At 39.8% G+C, this 18868-nt stretch overlaps 35 non-coding genes and 5 pseudogenes across 35 annotated transcripts; all 40 read left to right on the forward strand.

Annotated features, from left to right (window-relative positions):
- The first annotated feature begins 331 nt into the window (after positions 1–331).
- Positions 332–450, forward strand: LOC146014944 (5S ribosomal RNA). Its single transcript, XR_014447883.1, has one exon. It is a non-coding gene; the product is annotated as a 5S ribosomal RNA (ribosomal RNA).
- Positions 451–795: 345 nt separating this feature from the next.
- Positions 796–914, forward strand: LOC146014023 (5S ribosomal RNA). Its single transcript, XR_014446983.1, has one exon. It is a non-coding gene; the product is annotated as a 5S ribosomal RNA (ribosomal RNA).
- Positions 915–1259: 345 nt separating this feature from the next.
- On the forward strand, positions 1260–1378 carry LOC146012904 (5S ribosomal RNA). Its single transcript, XR_014445898.1, has one exon. It is a non-coding gene; the product is annotated as a 5S ribosomal RNA (ribosomal RNA).
- A 345-nt stretch (positions 1379–1723) lies between these two features.
- Positions 1724–1842, forward strand: LOC146012906 (5S ribosomal RNA). The gene has a single exon (XR_014445899.1). It is a non-coding gene; the product is annotated as a 5S ribosomal RNA (ribosomal RNA).
- Positions 1843–2187: 345 nt separating this feature from the next.
- On the forward strand, positions 2188–2306 carry LOC146014259 (5S ribosomal RNA). Its single transcript, XR_014447210.1, has one exon. It is a non-coding gene; the product is annotated as a 5S ribosomal RNA (ribosomal RNA).
- A 346-nt stretch (positions 2307–2652) lies between these two features.
- Positions 2653–2771, forward strand: LOC146014271 (5S ribosomal RNA). Its single transcript, XR_014447221.1, has one exon. It is a non-coding gene; the product is annotated as a 5S ribosomal RNA (ribosomal RNA).
- A 345-nt stretch (positions 2772–3116) lies between these two features.
- Positions 3117–3235, forward strand: LOC146012907 (5S ribosomal RNA). Its single transcript, XR_014445900.1, has one exon. It is a non-coding gene; the product is annotated as a 5S ribosomal RNA (ribosomal RNA).
- Positions 3236–3580: 345 nt separating this feature from the next.
- LOC146015961 (5S ribosomal RNA) lies at positions 3581–3699 on the forward strand. The gene has a single exon (XR_014448868.1). It is a non-coding gene; the product is annotated as a 5S ribosomal RNA (ribosomal RNA).
- Positions 3700–4045: 346 nt separating this feature from the next.
- Positions 4046–4164, forward strand: LOC146014283 (5S ribosomal RNA). Its single transcript, XR_014447232.1, has one exon. It is a non-coding gene; the product is annotated as a 5S ribosomal RNA (ribosomal RNA).
- A 345-nt stretch (positions 4165–4509) lies between these two features.
- On the forward strand, positions 4510–4628 carry LOC146011329 (5S ribosomal RNA; annotated as a pseudogene).
- A 344-nt stretch (positions 4629–4972) lies between these two features.
- On the forward strand, positions 4973–5091 carry LOC146010877 (5S ribosomal RNA; annotated as a pseudogene).
- A 345-nt stretch (positions 5092–5436) lies between these two features.
- On the forward strand, positions 5437–5555 carry LOC146011101 (5S ribosomal RNA; annotated as a pseudogene).
- A 345-nt stretch (positions 5556–5900) lies between these two features.
- Positions 5901–6019, forward strand: LOC146012908 (5S ribosomal RNA). Its single transcript, XR_014445901.1, has one exon. It is a non-coding gene; the product is annotated as a 5S ribosomal RNA (ribosomal RNA).
- A 345-nt stretch (positions 6020–6364) lies between these two features.
- LOC146014446 (5S ribosomal RNA) lies at positions 6365–6483 on the forward strand. The gene has a single exon (XR_014447400.1). It is a non-coding gene; the product is annotated as a 5S ribosomal RNA (ribosomal RNA).
- A 345-nt stretch (positions 6484–6828) lies between these two features.
- LOC146017167 (5S ribosomal RNA) lies at positions 6829–6947 on the forward strand. The gene has a single exon (XR_014450040.1). It is a non-coding gene; the product is annotated as a 5S ribosomal RNA (ribosomal RNA).
- Positions 6948–7291: 344 nt separating this feature from the next.
- On the forward strand, positions 7292–7410 carry LOC146010720 (5S ribosomal RNA; annotated as a pseudogene).
- A 345-nt stretch (positions 7411–7755) lies between these two features.
- LOC146015876 (5S ribosomal RNA) lies at positions 7756–7874 on the forward strand. The gene has a single exon (XR_014448784.1). It is a non-coding gene; the product is annotated as a 5S ribosomal RNA (ribosomal RNA).
- A 345-nt stretch (positions 7875–8219) lies between these two features.
- On the forward strand, positions 8220–8338 carry LOC146017134 (5S ribosomal RNA). The gene has a single exon (XR_014450008.1). It is a non-coding gene; the product is annotated as a 5S ribosomal RNA (ribosomal RNA).
- A 345-nt stretch (positions 8339–8683) lies between these two features.
- Positions 8684–8802, forward strand: LOC146016735 (5S ribosomal RNA). The gene has a single exon (XR_014449616.1). It is a non-coding gene; the product is annotated as a 5S ribosomal RNA (ribosomal RNA).
- Positions 8803–9147: 345 nt separating this feature from the next.
- Positions 9148–9266, forward strand: LOC146017520 (5S ribosomal RNA). The gene has a single exon (XR_014450389.1). It is a non-coding gene; the product is annotated as a 5S ribosomal RNA (ribosomal RNA).
- Positions 9267–9611: 345 nt separating this feature from the next.
- Positions 9612–9730, forward strand: LOC146017472 (5S ribosomal RNA). Its single transcript, XR_014450341.1, has one exon. It is a non-coding gene; the product is annotated as a 5S ribosomal RNA (ribosomal RNA).
- A 346-nt stretch (positions 9731–10076) lies between these two features.
- Positions 10077–10195, forward strand: LOC146014294 (5S ribosomal RNA). Its single transcript, XR_014447243.1, has one exon. It is a non-coding gene; the product is annotated as a 5S ribosomal RNA (ribosomal RNA).
- Positions 10196–10540: 345 nt separating this feature from the next.
- Positions 10541–10659, forward strand: LOC146014052 (5S ribosomal RNA). The gene has a single exon (XR_014447011.1). It is a non-coding gene; the product is annotated as a 5S ribosomal RNA (ribosomal RNA).
- Positions 10660–11004: 345 nt separating this feature from the next.
- LOC146012909 (5S ribosomal RNA) lies at positions 11005–11123 on the forward strand. The gene has a single exon (XR_014445902.1). It is a non-coding gene; the product is annotated as a 5S ribosomal RNA (ribosomal RNA).
- A 344-nt stretch (positions 11124–11467) lies between these two features.
- On the forward strand, positions 11468–11586 carry LOC146013281 (5S ribosomal RNA). Its single transcript, XR_014446261.1, has one exon. It is a non-coding gene; the product is annotated as a 5S ribosomal RNA (ribosomal RNA).
- A 344-nt stretch (positions 11587–11930) lies between these two features.
- LOC146016069 (5S ribosomal RNA) lies at positions 11931–12049 on the forward strand. Its single transcript, XR_014448971.1, has one exon. It is a non-coding gene; the product is annotated as a 5S ribosomal RNA (ribosomal RNA).
- A 344-nt stretch (positions 12050–12393) lies between these two features.
- On the forward strand, positions 12394–12512 carry LOC146016830 (5S ribosomal RNA). The gene has a single exon (XR_014449711.1). It is a non-coding gene; the product is annotated as a 5S ribosomal RNA (ribosomal RNA).
- A 345-nt stretch (positions 12513–12857) lies between these two features.
- LOC146015878 (5S ribosomal RNA) lies at positions 12858–12976 on the forward strand. The gene has a single exon (XR_014448786.1). It is a non-coding gene; the product is annotated as a 5S ribosomal RNA (ribosomal RNA).
- Positions 12977–13320: 344 nt separating this feature from the next.
- LOC146016331 (5S ribosomal RNA) lies at positions 13321–13439 on the forward strand. The gene has a single exon (XR_014449227.1). It is a non-coding gene; the product is annotated as a 5S ribosomal RNA (ribosomal RNA).
- Positions 13440–13784: 345 nt separating this feature from the next.
- Positions 13785–13903, forward strand: LOC146012910 (5S ribosomal RNA). The gene has a single exon (XR_014445903.1). It is a non-coding gene; the product is annotated as a 5S ribosomal RNA (ribosomal RNA).
- Positions 13904–14248: 345 nt separating this feature from the next.
- On the forward strand, positions 14249–14367 carry LOC146012911 (5S ribosomal RNA). Its single transcript, XR_014445904.1, has one exon. It is a non-coding gene; the product is annotated as a 5S ribosomal RNA (ribosomal RNA).
- Positions 14368–14712: 345 nt separating this feature from the next.
- On the forward strand, positions 14713–14831 carry LOC146012912 (5S ribosomal RNA). Its single transcript, XR_014445905.1, has one exon. It is a non-coding gene; the product is annotated as a 5S ribosomal RNA (ribosomal RNA).
- Positions 14832–15175: 344 nt separating this feature from the next.
- Positions 15176–15294, forward strand: LOC146012914 (5S ribosomal RNA). The gene has a single exon (XR_014445907.1). It is a non-coding gene; the product is annotated as a 5S ribosomal RNA (ribosomal RNA).
- A 345-nt stretch (positions 15295–15639) lies between these two features.
- LOC146016332 (5S ribosomal RNA) lies at positions 15640–15758 on the forward strand. The gene has a single exon (XR_014449228.1). It is a non-coding gene; the product is annotated as a 5S ribosomal RNA (ribosomal RNA).
- A 345-nt stretch (positions 15759–16103) lies between these two features.
- On the forward strand, positions 16104–16222 carry LOC146012915 (5S ribosomal RNA). The gene has a single exon (XR_014445908.1). It is a non-coding gene; the product is annotated as a 5S ribosomal RNA (ribosomal RNA).
- Positions 16223–16566: 344 nt separating this feature from the next.
- LOC146016333 (5S ribosomal RNA) lies at positions 16567–16685 on the forward strand. Its single transcript, XR_014449229.1, has one exon. It is a non-coding gene; the product is annotated as a 5S ribosomal RNA (ribosomal RNA).
- Positions 16686–17030: 345 nt separating this feature from the next.
- Positions 17031–17149, forward strand: LOC146012916 (5S ribosomal RNA). The gene has a single exon (XR_014445909.1). It is a non-coding gene; the product is annotated as a 5S ribosomal RNA (ribosomal RNA).
- A 345-nt stretch (positions 17150–17494) lies between these two features.
- Positions 17495–17613, forward strand: LOC146012917 (5S ribosomal RNA). The gene has a single exon (XR_014445910.1). It is a non-coding gene; the product is annotated as a 5S ribosomal RNA (ribosomal RNA).
- A 344-nt stretch (positions 17614–17957) lies between these two features.
- Positions 17958–18076, forward strand: LOC146012918 (5S ribosomal RNA). Its single transcript, XR_014445911.1, has one exon. It is a non-coding gene; the product is annotated as a 5S ribosomal RNA (ribosomal RNA).
- Positions 18077–18421: 345 nt separating this feature from the next.
- On the forward strand, positions 18422–18540 carry LOC146011270 (5S ribosomal RNA; annotated as a pseudogene).
- The last annotated feature ends 328 nt before the right edge of the window (positions 18541–18868 follow it).

Raw genomic sequence — 18868 nt, forward strand, 5'->3', positions numbered from 1 at the left:
GCAAATTGTTTTTATTCTCTAGCTATTTATATTGGAAACTTTTTCATTTTATTGCCAGCACAGACATTTGGAAGAGGTCAAACAGACACAATAGCCATCACCTAAAGACTTACCACAATGTTTAGGCTCAATTCCAACTGCTTTTGGCAGCTAAACAGTGTTGAGCCTCTTTTGTAGTTTAATTTAAGACCCCCTGCTAATATCATGTCCTGTAGGTCTTTTTACATTACCAACACATGATTTTTTTCAGTAAGCCAATACAGTTAGGAAACTTTTGTATTAGCTTACCTGGTAATAGAAGTAGAAGAGGGCAAAAAAGTGGCTTTAACTCACCTACAGCCATTCCACATTGGATAGGCCCAATCTCGTCTGATCTTGGAAGCTAAGCAGTGTTGGGCCTGGTTAGTACTTGGGTGGGAGACCACATGGGAACACCAGGTGCTGTAGGTTTTTTCACATTACTGGCAAATTATTTTTATTCTCTAGCTATTTAAATTGGAAACTTTTTCTTTTTATTGCCAGCACAGACATTTGGAAGAGGTCAAACAGACACAATAGCCATCACCTAAAGACTTACCACACTGTTTAGGCTCAATTCCAACTGCTTTTGGCAGCTAAACAGTGTTGAGCCTCTTTTGTAGTTTAATTTAAGACCCCCTGCTAATATCATGTCCTGTAGGTCTTTTTACTTTACCAACACATAATTTTTTTCAGTAAGCCAATACAGTTAGGAAACTTTTGTATTAGCTTACCTGGTGATAGAAGTAGAAGAGGGCAAAAAAGTGCCTGTATTTCACCTACAGCCATACCACATTGGATAGGCCCAATCTCGTCTGATCTTGGAAGCTAAGCAGTGTTGGGCCTGGTAAGTACTTGGGTGGGAGACCACCTGGGAACACCAGGTGCTGTAGGTTTTTTCACATTACTGGCAAATTGTTTTTATTCTCTAGCTATTTATATTGGAAACTTTTTCTTTTTATTGCCAGCACAGACATTTGGAAGAGGTCAAACAGACACACTAGCCATCACCTAAAGACTTACCACACTGTTTAGGCTCAATTCCAACTGCTTTTGGCAGCTAAACAGTGTTGAGCCTCTTTTGTAGTTTAATTTAAGACCCCCTGCTAATATCATGTCCTGTAGGTCTTTTTACATTACCAACACATGATTTTTTTCAGTAAGCCAATACAGTTAGGAAACTTTTGTATTAGCTTACCTGGTGATAGAAGTAGAAGAGGGCAAAAAAGTGCCTGTATCTCACCTACAGCCATACCACATTGGATAGGCCCAATCTCGTCTGATCTTGGAAGCTAAGCAGTGTTGGGCCTGGTTAGTACTTGGGTGGGAGACCACATGGGAACACCAGGTGCTGTAGGTTTTTTCACATTACAGGCAAATTGTTTTTATTCTCTAGCTATTTAAATTGGAAACTTTTTCTTTTTATTGCCAGCACAGACATTTGGAAGAGGTCAAACAGACACAATAGCCATCACCTAAAGACTTACCACACTGTTTAGGCTCAATTCCAACTGCTTTTGGCAGCTAAACAGTGTTGAGCCTCTTTTGTAGTTTAATTTAAGACCCCCTGCTAATATCATGTCCTGTAGGTCTTTTTACATTACCAACACATGATTTTTTTCAGTAAGCCAATACAGTTAGGAAACTTTTTTATTAGCTTACCTGGTGATAGAAGTAGAAGAGGGCAAATAAGTGCCTGTATCTCACCTACAGCCATACCACATTGGATAGGCCCAATCTCGTCTGATCTTGGAAGCTAAGCAGTGTTGGGCCTGGTTAGTACTTGGGTGGGAGACCACATGGGAACACCAGGTGCTGTAGGTTTTTTCACATTACAGGCAAATTGTTTTTATTCTCTAGCTATTTATATTGGAAACTTTTTCTTTTTATTGCCAGCACAGACATTTGGAAGAGGTCAAACAGACACAATAGCCATCACCTAAAGACTTACCACAATGTTTAGGCTCAATTCCAACTGCTTTTGGCAGCTAAACAGTGTTGAGCCTCTTTTGTAGTTTAATTTAAGACCCCCTGCTAATATCATGTCCTGTAGGTCTTTTTACATTACCAACACATGATTTTTTTCAGTAAGCCAATACAGTTAGGAAACTTTTTTATTAGCTTACCTGGTGATAGAAGTAGAAGAGGGCAAAAAAGTGCCTGTATCTCACCTACAGCCATACCACATTGGATAGGCCCAATCTCGTCTGATCTTGGAAGCTAAGCAGTGTTGGGCCTGGTTAGTACTTGGGTGGGAGACCACCTGGGAACACCAGGTGCTGTAGGTTTTTTTCACATTACTGGCAAATTATTTTTATTCTCTAGCTATTTAAATTGGAAACTTTTTCTTTTTATTGCCAGCACAGACATTTGGAAGAGGTCAAACAGACACAATAGCCATCACCTAAAGACTTACCACACTGTTTAGGCTCAATTCCAACTGCTTTTGGCAGCTAAACAGTGTTGAGCCTCTTTTGTAGTTTAATTTAAGACCCCCTGCTAATATCATGTCCTGTAGGTCTTTTTACTTTACCAACACATGATTTTTTTCAGTAAGCCAATACAGTTAGGAAACTTTTGTATTAGCTTACCTGGTGATAGAAGTAGAAGAGGGCAAAAAAGTGCCTGTATTTCACCTACAGCCATACCACATTGGATAGGCCCAATCTCGTCTGATCTTGGAAGCTAAGCAGTGTTGGGCCTGGTTAGTACTTGGGTGGGAGACCACCTGGGAACACCAGGTGCTGTAGGTTTTTTCACATTACTGGCAAATTGTTTTTATTCTCTAGCTATTTATATTGGAAACTTTTTCTTTTTATTGCCAGCACAGACATTTGGAAGAGGTCAAACAGACACACTAGCCATCACCTAAAGACTTACCACACTGTTTAGGCTCAATTCCAACTGCTTTTGGCAGCTAAACAGTGTTGAGCCTCTTTTGTAGTTTAATTTAAGACCCCCTGCTAATATCATGTCCTGTAGGTCTTTTTACATTACCAACACATGATTTTTTTCAGTAAGCCAATACAGTTAGGAAACTTTTGTATTAGCTTACCTGGTGATAGAAGTAGAAGAGGGCAAAAAAGTGCGTGTATCTCACCTACAGCCATACCACATTGGATAGGCCCAATCTCGTCTGATCTTGGAAGCTAAGCAGTGTTGGGCCTGGTTAGTACTTGGGTGGGAGACCACATGGGAACACCAGGTGCTGTAGGTTTTTTCACATTACTGGCAAATTGTTTTTATTCTCTAGCTATTTATATTGGAAACTTTTTCATTTTATTGCCAGCACAGACATTTGGAAGAGGTCAAACAGACACAATAGCCATCACCTAAAGACTTACCACAATGTTTAGGCTCAATTCCAACTGCTTTTGGCAGCTAAACAGTGTTGAGCCTCTTTTGTAGTTTAATTTAAGACCCCCTGCTAATATCATGTCCTGTAGGTCTTTTTACATTACCAACACATGATTTTTTTCAGTAAGCCAATACAGTTAGGAAACTTTTGTATTAGCTTACCTGGTAATAGAAGTAGAAGAGGGCAAAAAAGTGGCTTTAACTCATCTACAGCCATTCCACATTGGATAGGCCCAATCTCGTCTGATCTTGGAAGCTAAGCAGTGTTGGGCCTGGTTAGTACTTGGGTGGGAGACCACATGGGAACACCAGGTGCTGTAGGTTTTTTCACATTACAGGCAAATTGTTTTTATTCTATAGCTATTTAAATTGGAAACTTTTTCTTTTTATTGCCAGTACAGACATTTGGAAGAGGTCAAACAGACACAATAGCCATCACATAAAGACTTACCACACTGTTTAGGCCCAATTCCAACTGCTTTTGGCAGCTAAACAGTGTTGAGCCTGTTTAGTAGTTTAATTTAAGACCCCCTGCTAATATCATGTCCTGTAGGTCTTTTTACATTACCAACACATGATTTTTTTTAAGTAAGCCAATACAGTTAGGAAACTTTTTTATTAGCTTACCTGGTGATAGAAGTAGAAGAGGGCAAAAAAGTGCCTGTATCTCACCTACAGCCATACCACATTGGATAGGCCCAATCTCGTCTGATCTTGGAAGCTAAGCAGTGTTGGGCCTGGTTAGTACTTGGGTGGGAGACCACCTGGGAACACCAGGTGCTGTAGGTTTTTTCACATTACTGGCAAATTATTTTTATTCTCTAGCTATTTAAATTGGAAACTTTTTCTTTTTATTGCCAGCACAGACATTTGGAAGAGGTCAAACAGACACAATAGCCATCACCTAAAGACTTACCACACTGTTTAGGCTCAATTCCAACTGCTTTTGGCAGCTAAACAGTGTTGAGCCTCTTTTGTAGTTTAATTTAAGACCCCCTGCTAATATCATGTCCTGTAGGTCTTTTTACTTTACCAACACATGATTTTTTTCAGTAAGCCAATACAGTTAGGAAACTTTTGTATTAGCTTACCTGGTGATAGAAGTAGAAGAGGGCAAAAAAGTGCCTGTATTTCACCTACAGCCATACCACGTTGGATAGGCCCAATATCGTCAGATCTTGGAAGCTAAGCAGTGTTGGGCCTGGTTAGTTCTTGGGTGGGAGACCACCTGGGAACACCAGGAGCTGTAGGTTTTTTCACATTACTGGCAAATTGTTTTTATTCTCTAGCTATTTATATTGGAAACTTTTTCTTTTTATTGCCAGCACAGACATTTGGAAGAGGTCAAACAGACACACTAGCCATCACCTAAAGAATTACCACACTGTTTAGGCTCAATTCCAACTGCTTTTGGCAGCTAAACAGTGTTGAGCCTCTTTAGTAGTTTAATTTAAGACCCCCTGCTAATATCATGTCCTGTAGGTCTTTTTACATTACCAACACATGATTTTTTCAGTAAGCCAATACAGTTAGGAAACTTTTTTATTAGCTTACCTTGTGATAGAAGTAGAAGAGGGCAAAAAAGTGCCTGTATTTCACCTACAGCCATACCACGTTGGATAGGCCCAATATCGTCTGATCTTGGAAGCTAAGCAGTGTTGGGCCTGGTTAGTACTTGGGTGGGAGACCACCTGGGAACACCAGGAGCTGTAGGTTTTTTCACATTACTGGCAAATTGTTTTTATTCTCTAGCTATTTATATTGGAAACTTTTTCTTTTTATTGCCAGCACAGACATTTGGAAGAGGTCAAACAGACACACTAGCCATCACCTAAAGAATTACCACACTGTTTAGGCTCAATTCCAACTGCTTTTGGCAGCTAAACAGTGTTGAGCCTCTTTAGTAGTTTAATTTAAGACCCCCTGCTAATATCATGTCCTGTAGGTCTTTTTACATTACCAACACATGATTTTTTTCAGTAAGCCAATACAGTTAGGAAACTTTTTTATTAGCTTACCTTGTGATAGAAGTAGAAGAGGGCAAAAAAGTGCCTGTATTTCACCTACAGCCATACCACATTGGATAGGCCCAATCTCGTCTGTTCTTGGAAGCTAAGCAGTGTTAGTCCTGGTTAGTACTTGGGTGGGAGACCACATGGGAACACCAGGTGCTGTAGGTTTTTTCACATTACAGGCAAATTGTTTTTATTCTCTAGCTATTTATATTGGAAACTTTTTCTTTTTATTGCCAGCACAGACATTTGGAAGAGGTCAAACAGACACAATAGCCATCACCTAAAGACTTACCACACTGTTTAGGCTCAATTCCAACTGCTTTTGGCAGCTAAACAGTGTTGAGCCTCTTTTGTAGTTTAATTTAAGACCCCCTGCTAATATCATGTCCTGTAGGTCTTTTTACATTACCAACACATGATTTTTTTCAGTAAGCCAATACAGTTAGGAAACTTTTGTATTAGCTTACCTGGTGATAGAAGTAGAAGAGGGCAAAAAAGTGCCTTTAACTCACCTACAGCCATACCACATTGGATAGGCCCAATCTCGTCTGATCTTGGAAGCTAAGCAGTGTTGGGCCTGGTTAGTACTTGGGTGGGAGACCACATGGGAACACCAGGTGCTGTAGGTTTTTTCACATTACAGGCAAATTGTTTTTATTCTCTAGCTATTTAAATTGGAAACTTTTTCTTTTTATTGCCAGTACAGACATTTGGAAGAGGTCAAACAGACACAATAGCCATCACCTAAAGACTTACCACACTGTTTAGGCCCAATTCCAACTGCTTTTGGCAGCTAAACAGTGTTGGGCCTCTTTAGTAGTTTAATTTAAGACTCCCTGCTAATATCATGTCCTGTAGGTCTTTTTACATTACCAACACATGATTTTTTTCAGTAAGCCAATACAGTTAGGAAACTTTTTTATTAGCTTACCTGGTGATAGAAGTAGAAGAGGGCAAAAAAGTGCCTGTATCTCACCTACAGCTATACCACATTGGATAGGCCCAATCTCGTCTGATCTTGGAAGCTAAGCAGTGTTGGGCCTGGTTAGTACTTGGGTGGGAGACCACATGGGAACACCAGGTGCTGTAGGTTTTTTCACATTACTGGCAAATTGTTTTTATTCTCTAGCTATTTAAATTGGAAACTTTTTCTTTTTATTGCCAGTACAGACATGTGGAAGAGGTCAAACAGACACAATAGCCATCACCTAAAGACTTACCACACTGTTTAGGCCCAATTCCAACTGCTTTTGGCAGCTAAACAGTGTTGAGCCTCTTTAGTAGTTTAATTTAAGACCCCCTGCTAATATCATGTCCTGTAGGTCTTTTTACATTACCAACACATGATATTTTTCATTAAGCCAATACAGTTAGGAAACTTTTTTATTAGCTTACCTGGTGATAGAAGTAGAAGAGGGCAAAAAAGTGCCTGTATCTCACCTACAGCCATACCACATTGGATAGGCCCAATCTTGTCTGATCTTGGAAGCTAAGCAGTGTTGGGCCTGGTTAGTACTTGGGTGGGAGACCACATGGGAACACCAGGTACTGTAGGTTTTTTTACATTACAGGCAAATTGTTTTTATTCTCTAGCTATTTAAATTGGAAACTTTTTCTTTTTATTGCCAGTACAGACATTTGGAAGAGGTCAAACAGACACAATAGCCATCACCTAAAGACTTACCACACTGTTTAGGCCCAATTCCAACTGCTTTTGGCAGCTAAACAGTGTTGAGCCTCTTTAGTAGTTTAATTTAAGACCCCTGCTAATATCATGTCCTGTAGGTCTTTTTACATTACCAACACATGATTTTTTTCAGTAAGCCAATACAGTTAGGAAACTTTTTTATTAGCTTACTTGGTGATAGAAGTAGAAGAGGGCAAAAAAGTGCCTGTATCTCACCTACAGCCATACCACATTGGATAGGCCCAATCTCGTCTGATCTTGGAAGCTAAGCAGTGTTGGGCCTGGTTAGTACTTGGGTGGGAGACTACATGGGAACACCAGGTGCTGTCAGTTTTTTCACATTACAGGCAAATTGTTTTTATTCTCTAGCTATTTAAATTGGAAACTTTTTCTTTTTATTGCCAGTACAGACATGTGGAAGAGGTCAAACAGACACAATAGCCATCACCTAAAGACTTACCACACTGTTTAGGCCAAATTCCAACTGCTTTTGGCAGCTAAACAGTGTTGAGCCTCTTTAGTAGTTTAATTTAAGACCCCCTGCTAATATCATGTCCTGTAGGTCTTTTTACATTACCAACACATGATATTTTTCATTAAGCCAATACAGTTAGGAAACTTTTTTATTAGCTTACCTGGTGATAGAAGTAGAAGAGGGCAAAAAAGTGCCTGTATCTCACCTACAGCCATACCACATTGGATAGGCCCAATCTTGTCTGATCTTGGAAGCTAAGCAGTGTTGGGCCTGGTTAGTACTTGGGTGGGAGACCACATGGGAACACCAGGTGCTGTAGGTTTTTTCACATTACAGGCAAATTGTTTTTATTCTCTAGCTATTTAAATTGGAAACTTTTTCTTTTTATTGCCAGCACAGACATTTGGAAGAGGTCAAACAGACACAATAGCCATCACCTAAAGACTTACCACACTGTTTAGGCTCAATTCCAACTGCTTTTTGCAGCTAAACAGTGTTGAGCCTCTTTTGTAGTTTAATTTAAGACCCCCTGCTAATATCATGTCCTGTAGGTCTTTTTACATTACCAACACATGATTTTTTTCAGTAAGCCAATACAGTTAGGAAACTTTTTTATTAGCTTACCTGGTGATAGAAGTAGAAGAGGGCAAATAAGTGCCTGTATCTCACCTACAGCCATACCACATTGGATAGGCCCAATCTCATCTGAACTTATAAGCTAAGCAGTGTTGGGCCTGGTTAGTACTTGGGTGGGAGACCACATGGGAACACCAGGTGCTGTAGGTTTTTTCACATTACTGGCAAATTGTTTTTATTCTCTAGCTATTTATATTGGAAACTTTTTCATTTTATTGCCAGCACAGACATTTGGAAGAGGTCAAACAGACACAATAGCCATCACCTAAAGACTTACCACAATGTTTAGGCTCAATTCCAACTGCTTTTGGCAGCTAAACAGTGTTGAGCCTCTTTTGTAGTTTAATTTAAGACCCCCTGCTAATATCATGTCCTGTAGGTCTTTTTACATTACCAACACATGATTTTTTTCAGTAAGCCAATACAGTTAGGAAACTTTTGTATTAGCTTACCTGGTAATAGAAGTAGAAGAGGGCAAAAAAGTGGCTTTAACTCACCTACAGCCATTCCACATTGGATAGGCCCAATCTCGTCTGATCTTGAAAGCTAAGCAGTGTTGGGCCTGGTTAGTACTTGGGTGGGAGACCACATGGGAACACCAGGTGCTGTAGGTTTTTTCACATTACAGGCAAATTGTTTTTATTCTCTAGCTATTTAAATTGGAAACTTTTTCTTTTTATTGCCAGTACAGACATTTGGAAGAGGTCAAACAGACACAATAGCCATCACATAAAGACTTACCACACTGTTTAGGCCCAATTCCAACTGCTTTTGGCAGCTAAACAGTGTTGAGCCTGTTTAGTAGTTTAATTTAAGACCCCCTGCTAATATCATGTCCTGTAGGTCTTTTTACATTACCAACACATGATTTTTTTCAGTAAGCCAATACAGTTAGGAAACTTTTTTATTAGCTTACCTGGTGATAGAAGTAGAAGAGGGCAAATAAGTGCCTGTATCTCACCTACAGTCATACCACATTGGATAGGCCCAATCTCATCTGAACTTATAAGCTAAGCAGTGTTGGGCCTGGTTAGTACTTGGGTGGGAGACCACATGGGAACACCAGGTGCTGTAGGTTTTTTCACATTACTGGCAAATTGTTTTTATTCTCTAGCTATTTATATTGGAAACTTTTTCATTTTATTGCCAGCACAGACATTTGGAAGAGGTCAAACAGACACAATAGCCATCACCTAAAGACTTACCACAATGTTTAGGCTCAATTCCAACTGCTTTTGGCAGCTAAACAGTGTTGAGCCTCTTTAGTAGTTTAATTTAAGACCCCCTGCTAATATCATGTCCTGTAGGTCTTTTTACATTACCAACACATGATTTTTTTCAGTAAGCCAATACAGTTAGGAAACTTTTGTATTAGCTTACCTGGTAATAGAAGTAGAATAGGGCAAAAAAGTGGTTTTAACTCACCTACAGCCATTCCACATTGGATAGGCCCAATCTCGTCTGATCTTGGAAGCTAAGCAGTGTTGGGCCTGGTTAGTACTTGGGTGGGAGACCACATGGGAACACCAGATGCTGTAGGTTTTTTCACATTACAGGCAAATTGTTTTTATTCTCTAGCTATTTAAATTGGAAACTTTTTCTTTTTATTGCCAGTACAGACATTTGGAAGAGGTCAAACAGACACAATAGCCATCACATAAAGACTTACCACACTGTTTAGGCCCAATTCCAACTGCTTTTGGCAGCTAAACAGTGTTGAGCCTGTTTAGTAGTTTAATTTAAGACCCCCTGCTAATATCATGTCCTGTAGGTCTTTTTACATTACCAACACATGATTTTTTTTAAGTAAGCCAATACAGTTAGGAAACTTTTTTATTAGCTTACCTGGTGATAGAAGTAGAAGAGGGCAAAAAAGTGCCTGTATCTCACCTACAGCCATACCACATTGGATAGGCCCAATCTCGTCTGATCTTGGAAGCTAAGCAGTGTTGGGCCTGGTTAGTACTTGGGTGGGAGACCACCTGGGAACACCAGGTGCTGTAGGTTTTTTCACATTACTGGCAAATTATTTTTATTCTCTAGCTATTTAAATTGGAAACTTTTTCTTTTTATTGCCAGCACAGACATTTGGAAGAGGTCAAACAGACACAATAGCCATCACCTAAAGACTTACCACACTGTTTAGGCTCAATTCCAACTGCTTTTGGCAGCTAAACAGTGTTGAGCCTCTTTTGTAGTTTAATTTAAGACCCCCTGCTAATATCATGTCCTGTAGGTCTTTTTACTTTACCAACACATGATTTTTTTCAGTAAGCCAATACAGTTAGGAAACTTTTGTATTAGCTTACCTGGTGATAGAAGTAGAAGAGGGCAAAAAAGTGCCTGTATTTCACCTATAGCCATACCACATTGGATAGGCCCAATCTCGTCTGATCTTGGAAACTAAGCAGTGTTGGGCCTGGTTAGTACTTGGGTGGGAGACCACCTGGGAACACCAGGTGCTGTAGGTTTTTTCACATTACTGGCAAATTTTTTTTATTCTCTAGCTATTTATATTGGAAACTTTTTCTTTTTATTGCCAGCACAGACATTTGGAAGAGGTCAAACAGACACACTAGCCATCACCTAAAGACTTACCACATTGTTTAGGCTCAATTCCAACTGCTTTTGGCAGCTAAATAGTGTTGAGCCTCTTTAGTAGTTTAATTTAAGACCCCCTGCTAATATCATGTCCTGTAGGTCTTTTTACATTACCAACACATGATTTTTTTCAGTAAGCCAATACAGTTAGGAAACTTTTTTATTAGCTTACCTGGTGATAGAAGTAGAAGAGGGCAAAAAAGTGCCTGTATTTCACCTACAGCCATACCACATTGGATAGGCCCAATCTCGTCTGATCTTGGAAGCTAAGCAGTGTTGGGCCTGGTTAGTACTTGGGTGGGAGACCACATGGGAACACCAGGTGCTGTAGGTTTTTTCACATTACAGGCAAATTGTTTTTATTCTCTAGCTATTTAAATTGGAAACTTTTTCCTTTTATTGCCAGTACAGACATTTGGAAGAGGTCAAACAGACACAATAGCCATCACCTAAAGACTTACCACACTGTTTAGGCCCAATTCCAACTGCTTTTGGCAGCTAGACAGAGTTGATCCTCTTTAGTAGTTTAATTTAAGACCCCCTGCTAATATCATGTCCTGTAGGTCTTTTTACATTACCAACACATGATTTTTTTCAGTAAGCCAATACAGTTAGGAAACTGTTTATTAGCTTACCTGGTGATAGAAGTAGAAGAGGGCACAAAAGTGCCTGTACCTCACCTACAGCCATACCACATTGGAAAGGCCCAATCTCGTCTGATCTTGGAAGCTAAGCAGTGTTGGGCCTGGTTAGTACTTGGGTGGGAGACCACATGGGAACACCAGGTGCTGTAGGTTTTTTCACATTACAGGCAAATTGTTTTTATTCTCTAGCTATTTAAATTGGAAACTTTTTCTTTTTATTGCCAGTACAGACATGTGGAAGAGGTAAACAGACACAATAGCCATCACCTAAAGACTTACCACACTGTTTAGGCCCAATTCCAACTGCTTTTGGCAGCTAAACAGTGTTGAGCCTCTTTAGTAGTTTAATTTAAGACCCCCTGCTAATATCATGTCCTGTAGGTCTTTTTACATTACCAACACATGATATTTTTCATTAAGCCAATACAGTTAGGAAACTTTTTTATTAGCTTACCTGGTGATAGAAGTAGAAGAGGGAAAAAAAGTGCTTGTATCTCACCTACAACCATACCACATTGGATATGCCCAATCTTGTCTGATCTTGGAAGCTAAGCAGTGTTGGGCCTGGTTAGTACTTGGGTGGGAGACCACATGGGAACACCAGGTGCTGTAGGTTTTTTCACATTACAGGCAAATTGTTTTTATTCTCTAGCTATTTAAATTGGAAACTTTTTCTTTTTATTGCCAGTACAGACATTTGGAAGAGGTCAAACAGACACAATAGCCATCACCTAAAGACTTACCACACTGTTTAGGCCCAATTCCAACTGCTTTTGGCAGCTAAACAGTGTTGAGCCTCTTTAGTAGTTTAATTTAAGACCCCTGCTAATATCATGTCCTGTAGGTCTTTTTACATTACCAACACATGATTTTTTTCAGTAAGCCAATACAGTTAGGAAACTTTTTTATTAGCTTACCTGGTGATAGAAGTAGAAGAGGGCAAAAAAGTGCCTGTATCTCACCTACAGCCATACCACATTGGATAGGCCCAATCTCTTCTGATCTTGGAAGCTAAGCAGTGTTGGGCCTGGTTAGTACTTGGCTGGGAGACTACATGGGAACACCAGGTGCTGTAGGTTTTTTCACATTACAGGCAAATTGTTTTTATTCTCTAGCTATTTAAATTGGAAACTTTTTCTTTTTATTGCCAGTACAGACATGTGGAAGAGGTCAAACAGACACAATAGCCATCACCTAAAGACTTACCACACTGTTTAGGCCCAATTCCAACTGCTTTTGGCAGCTAAACAGTGTTGAGCCTCTTTAGTAGTTTAATTTAAGACCCCCTGCTAATATCATGTCCTGTAGGTCTTTTTACATTACCAACACATGATATTTTTCATTAAGCCAATACAGTTAGGAAACTTTTTTATTAGCTTACCTGGTGATAGAAGTAGAAGAGGGCAAAAAAGTGCCTGTATCTCACCTACAGCCATACCACATTGGATAGGCCCAATCTTGTCTGATCTTGGAAGCTAAGCAGTGTTGGGCCTGGTTAGTACTTGGGTGGGAGACCACATGGGAACACCAGGTGCTGTAGGTTTTTTCACATTACAGGCAAATTGTTTTTATTCTCTAGCTATTTAAATTGGAAACTTTTTCTTTTTATTGCCAGTACAGACATTTGGAAGAGGTCAAACAGACACAATAGCCATCACCTAAAGACTTACCACACTGTTTAGGCCCAATTCCAACTGCTTTTGGCAGCTAAACAGTGTTGAGCCTCTTTAGTAGTTTAATTTAAGACCCCTGCTAATATCATGTCCTGTAGGTCTTTTTACATTACCAACACATGATTTTTTTCAGTAAGCCAATACAGTTAGGAAACTTTTGTATTAGCTTACCTGGTGATAGAAGTAGAAGAGGGCAAAAAAGTGCCTGTATCTCACCTACAGCCATACCACATTGGATAGGCCCAATCTCGTCTGATCTTGGAAGCTAAGCAGTGTTGGGCATGGTTAGTACTTGGGTGGGAGACCACATGGGAACACCAGGTGCTGTAGGTTTTTTCACATTACAGGCAAATTGTTTTTATTCTCTAGCTATTTAAATTGGAAACTTTTTCTTTTTATTGCCAGCACAGACATTTGGAAGAGGTCAAACAGACACAATAGCCATCACCTACAGACTTACCACACTGTTTAGGCCCAATTCCAACTGCTTTTGGCAGCTAAACAGTGTTGAGCCTCTTTTGTAGTTTAATTTAAGACCCCCTGCTAATATCATGTCCTGTAGGTCTTTTTACATTACCAACACATGATTTTTTTTAAGTAAGCCAATACAGTTAGGAAACTGTTTATTAGCTTACCTGGTGATAGAAGTAGAAGAGGGCAAAAAAGTGCCTGCATCTCACCTACAGCCATACCACATTGGATAGGCCCAATCTCGTCTGATCTTGGAAGCTAAGCAGTGTTGGGCCTGGTTAGTACTTGGGTGGGAGACCACATGGGAACACCAGGTGCTGTAGGTTTTTTCACATTACAGGCAAATTGTTTTTATTCTCTAGCTATTTAAATTGGAAACTTTTTCTTTTTATTGCCAGTACAGACATTTGGAAGAGGTCAAACAGACACAATAGCCATCACCTAAAGACTTACCACACTGTTTAGGCCCAATTCCAACTGCTTTTGGCAGCTAAACAGTGTTGAGCCTCTTTAGTAGTTTAATTTAAGACCCCCTGCTAATATCATGTCCTGTAGGTCTTTTTACATTACCAACACATGATTTTTTTCAGTAAGCCAATACAGTTAGGAAACTTTTGTATTAGCTTACCTGGTGATAGAAGTAGAAGAGGGCAAAAAAGTGCCTGTATCTCACCTACAGCCATACCACATTGGATAGGCCCAATCTCGTCTGATCTTGGAAGCTAAGCAGTGTTGGGCCTGGTTAGTACTTGGGTGGGAGACCACATGGGAACACCAGGTGCTGTAGGTTTTTTTACATTACAGGCAAATTGTTTTTATTCTCTAGCTATTTAAATTGGAAACTTTTTCTTTTTATTGCCAGTACAGACATTTGGAAGAGGTCAAACAGACACAATAGCCATCACCTAAAGACTTACCACACTGTTTAGGCCCAATTCCAACTGCTTTTGGCAGCTAAACAGTGTTGAGCCTCTTTAGTAGTTTAATTTAAGACCCCCTGCTAATATCATGTCCTGTAGGTCTTTTTACATTACCAACACATGATTTTTTTCAGTAAGCCAATACAGTTAGGAAACTTTTGTATTAGCTTACCTGGTGATAGAAGTAGAAGAGGGCAAAAAAGTGCCTGTATCTCACCTACAGCCATACCACATTGGATAGGCCCAATCTCGTCTGATCTTGGAAGCTAAGCAGTGTTGGGCCTGGTTAGTACTTGGGTGGGAGACCACATGGGAACACCAGGTGCTGTAGGTTTTTTTACATTACAGGCAAATTGTTTTTATTCTCTAGCTATTTAAATTGGAAACTTTTTCTTTTTATTGCCAGTACAGACATTTGGAAGAGGTCAAACAGACACAATAGCCATCACCTAAAGACTTACCACACTGTTTAGGCCCAATTCCAACTGCTTTTGGCAGCTAAACAGAGTTGATCCTCTTTAGTAGTTTAATTTAAGACCCCCTGCTAATATCATGTCCTGTAGGTCTTTTTACATTACCAACACATGATTTTTTTCAGTAAGCCAATACAGTTAGGAAACTGTTTATTAGCTTACCTGGTGATAGAAGTAGAAGAGGGCAAAAAAGTGCCTGTATCTCACCTACAGCCATACCACATTGGATAGGCCCAATCTCGTCTGATCTTGGAAGCTAAGCAGTGTTGGGCCTGGTTAGTACTTGGGTGGGAGACCACATGGGAACACCAGGTGCTGTAGGTTTTTTCACATTACTGGCAAATTGTTTTTATTCTCTAGCTATTTAAATTGGAAACTTTTTCTTTTTATTGCCAGTACAGACATTTGGAAGAGGTCAAACAGACACAATAGCCATCACCTAAAGACTTACCACACTGTTTAGGCCCAATTCCAACTGCTTTTGGCAGCTAAACAGTGTTGAGCCTCTTTAGTAGTTTAATTTAAGACCCCCTGCTAATATCATGTCCTGTAGGTCTTTTTACATTACCAACACATGATTTTTTTCAGTAAGCCAATACAGTTAGGAAACTTTTGTATTAGCTTACCTGGTGATAGAAGTAGAAGAGGGCAAAAAAGTGCCTGTATCTCACCTACAGCCATACCACATTGGATAGGCCCAATCTCGTCTGATCTTGGAAGCTAAGCAGTGTTGGGCATGGTTAGTACTTGGGTGGGAGACCACATGGGAACACCAGGTGCTGTAGGTTTTTTCACATTACAGGCAAATTGTTTTTATTCTCTAGCTATTTAAATTGGAAACTTTTTCTTTTTATTGCCAGCACAGACATTTGGAAGAGGTCAAACAGACACAATAGCCATCACCTACAGACTTACCACACTGTTTAGGCCCAATTCCAACTGCTTTTGGCAGCTAAACAGTGTTGAGCCTCTTTTGTAGTTTAATTTAAGACCCCCTGCTAATATCATGTCCTGTAGGTCTTTTTACATTACCAACACATGATTTTTTTTAAGTAAGCCAATACAGTTAGGAAACTGTTTATTAGCTTACCTGGTGATAGAAGTAGAAGAGGGCAAAAAAGTGCCTGCATCTCACCTACAGCCATACCACATTGGATAGGCCCAATCTCGTCTGATCTTGGAAGCTAAGCAGTGTTGGGCCTGGTTAGTACTTGGGTGGGAGACCACATGGGAACACCAGGTGCTGTAGGTTTTTTCACATTACAGGCAAATTGTTTTTATTCTCTAGCTATTTAAATTGGAAACTTTTTCTTTTTATTGCCAGTACAGACATTTGGAAGAGGTCAAACAGACACAATAGCCATCACCTAAAGACTTACCACACTGTTTAGGCCCAATTCCAACTGCTTTTGGCAGCTAAACAGTGTTGAGCCTCTTTAGTAGTTTAATTTAAGACCCCTGCTAATATCATGTCCTGTAGGTCTTTTTACATTACCAACACATGATTTTTTTCAGTAAGCCAATACAGTTAGGAAACTTTTGTATTAGCTTACCTGGTGATAGAAGTAGAAGAGGGCAAAAAAGTGCCTGTATCTCACCTACAGCCATACCACATTGGATAGGCCCAATCTCGTCTGATCTTGGAAGCTAAGCAGTGTTGGGCATGGTTAGTACTTGGGTGGGAGACCACATGGGAACACCAGGTGCTGTAGGTTTTTTCACATTACAGGCAAATTGTTTTTATTCTCTAGCTATTTAAATTGGAAACTTTTTCTTTTTATTGCCAGCACAGACATTTGGAAGAGGTCAAACAGACACAATAGCCATCACCTACAGACTTACCACACTGTTTAGGCCCAATTCCAACTGCTTTTGGCAGCTAAACAGTGTTGAGCCTCTTTTGTAGTTTAATTTAAGACCCCCTGCTAATATCATGTCCTGTAGGTCTTTTTACATTACCAACACATGATTTTTTTTAAGTAAGCCAATACAGTTAGGAAACTGTTTATTAGCTTACCTGGTGATAGAAGTAGAAGAGGGCAAAAAAGTGCCTGCATCTCACCTACAGCCATACCACATTGGATAGGCCCAATCTCGTCTGATCTTGGAAGCTAAGCAGTGTTGGGCCTGGTTAGTACTTGGGTGGGAGACCACATGGGAACACCAGGTGCTGTAGGTTTTTTCACATTACAGGCAAATTGTTTTTATTCTCTAGCTATTTAAATTGGAAACTTTTTCTTTTTATTGCCAGTACAGACATTTGGAAGAGGTCAAACAGACACAATAGCCATCACCTAAAGACTTACCACACTGTTTAGGCCCAATTCCAACTGCTTTTGGCAGCTAAACAGTGTTGAGCCTCTTTAGTAGTTTAATTTAAGACCCCCTGCTAATATCATGTCCTGTAGGTCTTTTTACATTACCAACACATGATTTTTTTCAGTAAGCCAATACAGTTAGGAAACTTTTGTATTAGCTTACCTGGTGATAGAAGTAGAAGAGGGCAAAAAAGTGCCTGTATCTCACCTACAGCCATACCACATTGGATAGGCCCAATCTCGTCTGATCTTGGAAGCTAAGCAGTGTTGGGCCTGGTTAGTACTTGGGTGGGAGACCACATGGGAACACCAGGTGCTGTAGGTTTTTTTACATTACAGGCAAATTGTTTTTATTCTCTAGCTATTTAAATTGGAAACTTTTTCTTTTTATTGCCAGTACAGACATTTGGAAGAGGTCAAACAGACACAATAGCCATCACCTAAAGACTTACTACACTGTTTAGGCCCAATTCCAACTGCTTTTGGCAGCTAAACAGAGTTGATCCTCTTTAGTAGTTTAATTTAAGACCCCCTGCTAATATCATGTCCTGTAGGTCTTTTTACATTACCAACACATGATTTTTTTCAGTAAGCCAATACAGTTAGGAAACTGTTTATTAGCTTACCTGGTGATAGAAGTAGAAGAGGGCAAAAAAGTGCCTGTATCTCACCTACAGCCATACCACATTGGATAGGCCCAATCTCGTCTGATCTTGGAAGCTAAGCAGTGTTGGGCCTGGTTAGTACTTGGGTGGGAGACCACATGGGAACACCAGGTGCTGTAGGTTTTTTCACATTACTGGCAAATTGTTTTTATTCTCTAGCTATTTAAATTGGAAACTTTTTCTTTTTATTGCCAGTACAGACATTTGGAAGAGGTCAAACAGACACAATAGCCATCACCTAAAGACTTACCACACTGTTTAGGCCCAATTCCAACTGCTTTTGGCAGCTAAACAGTGTTGAGCCTCTTTAGTAGTTTAATTTAAGACCCCCTGCTAATATCATGTCCTGTAGGTCTTTTTACATTACCAACACATGATTTTTTTCAGTAAGCCAATACAGTTAGGAAACTTTTGTATTAGCTTACCTGGTAATAGAAGTAGAAGAGGGCAAAAAAGTGGCTTTAACTCACCTACAGCCATTCCACATTGGATAGGCCCCATCTCGTCTGATCTTGGAAGCTAAGCAGTGTTGGGCCTGGTTAGTACTTGGGTGGGAGACCACATGGGAACGCCAAGTGCTGTAGGTTTTTTCACATTACAGGCAAATTGTTTTTATTCTCTAGCTATTTAAATTGGAAACTTTTTCTTTTTATTGCCAGCACAGACATTTGGAAGAGGTCAAACAGACACAATAGCCATCACCTAAAGACTTACCACACTGTTTAGGCTCAATTCCAACTGCTTTTGGCAGCTAAACAGTGTTGAGCCTCTTTTGTAGTTTAATTTAAGACCCCCTGCTAATATCATGTCCTGTAGGTCTTTTTACATTACCAACACATGATTTTTTTCAGTAAGCCAATACAGTTAGGAAACTTTTTTATTAGCTTACCTGGTGATAGAAGTAGAAAAGGGCAA

This window comes from Crinia signifera, chromosome 6 (genome assembly GCF_055691185.1).
Source record: "Crinia signifera chromosome 6, ASM5569118v1, whole genome shotgun sequence".
Taxonomy (NCBI): Eukaryota; Metazoa; Chordata; class Amphibia; order Anura; family Myobatrachidae; genus Crinia; species Crinia signifera.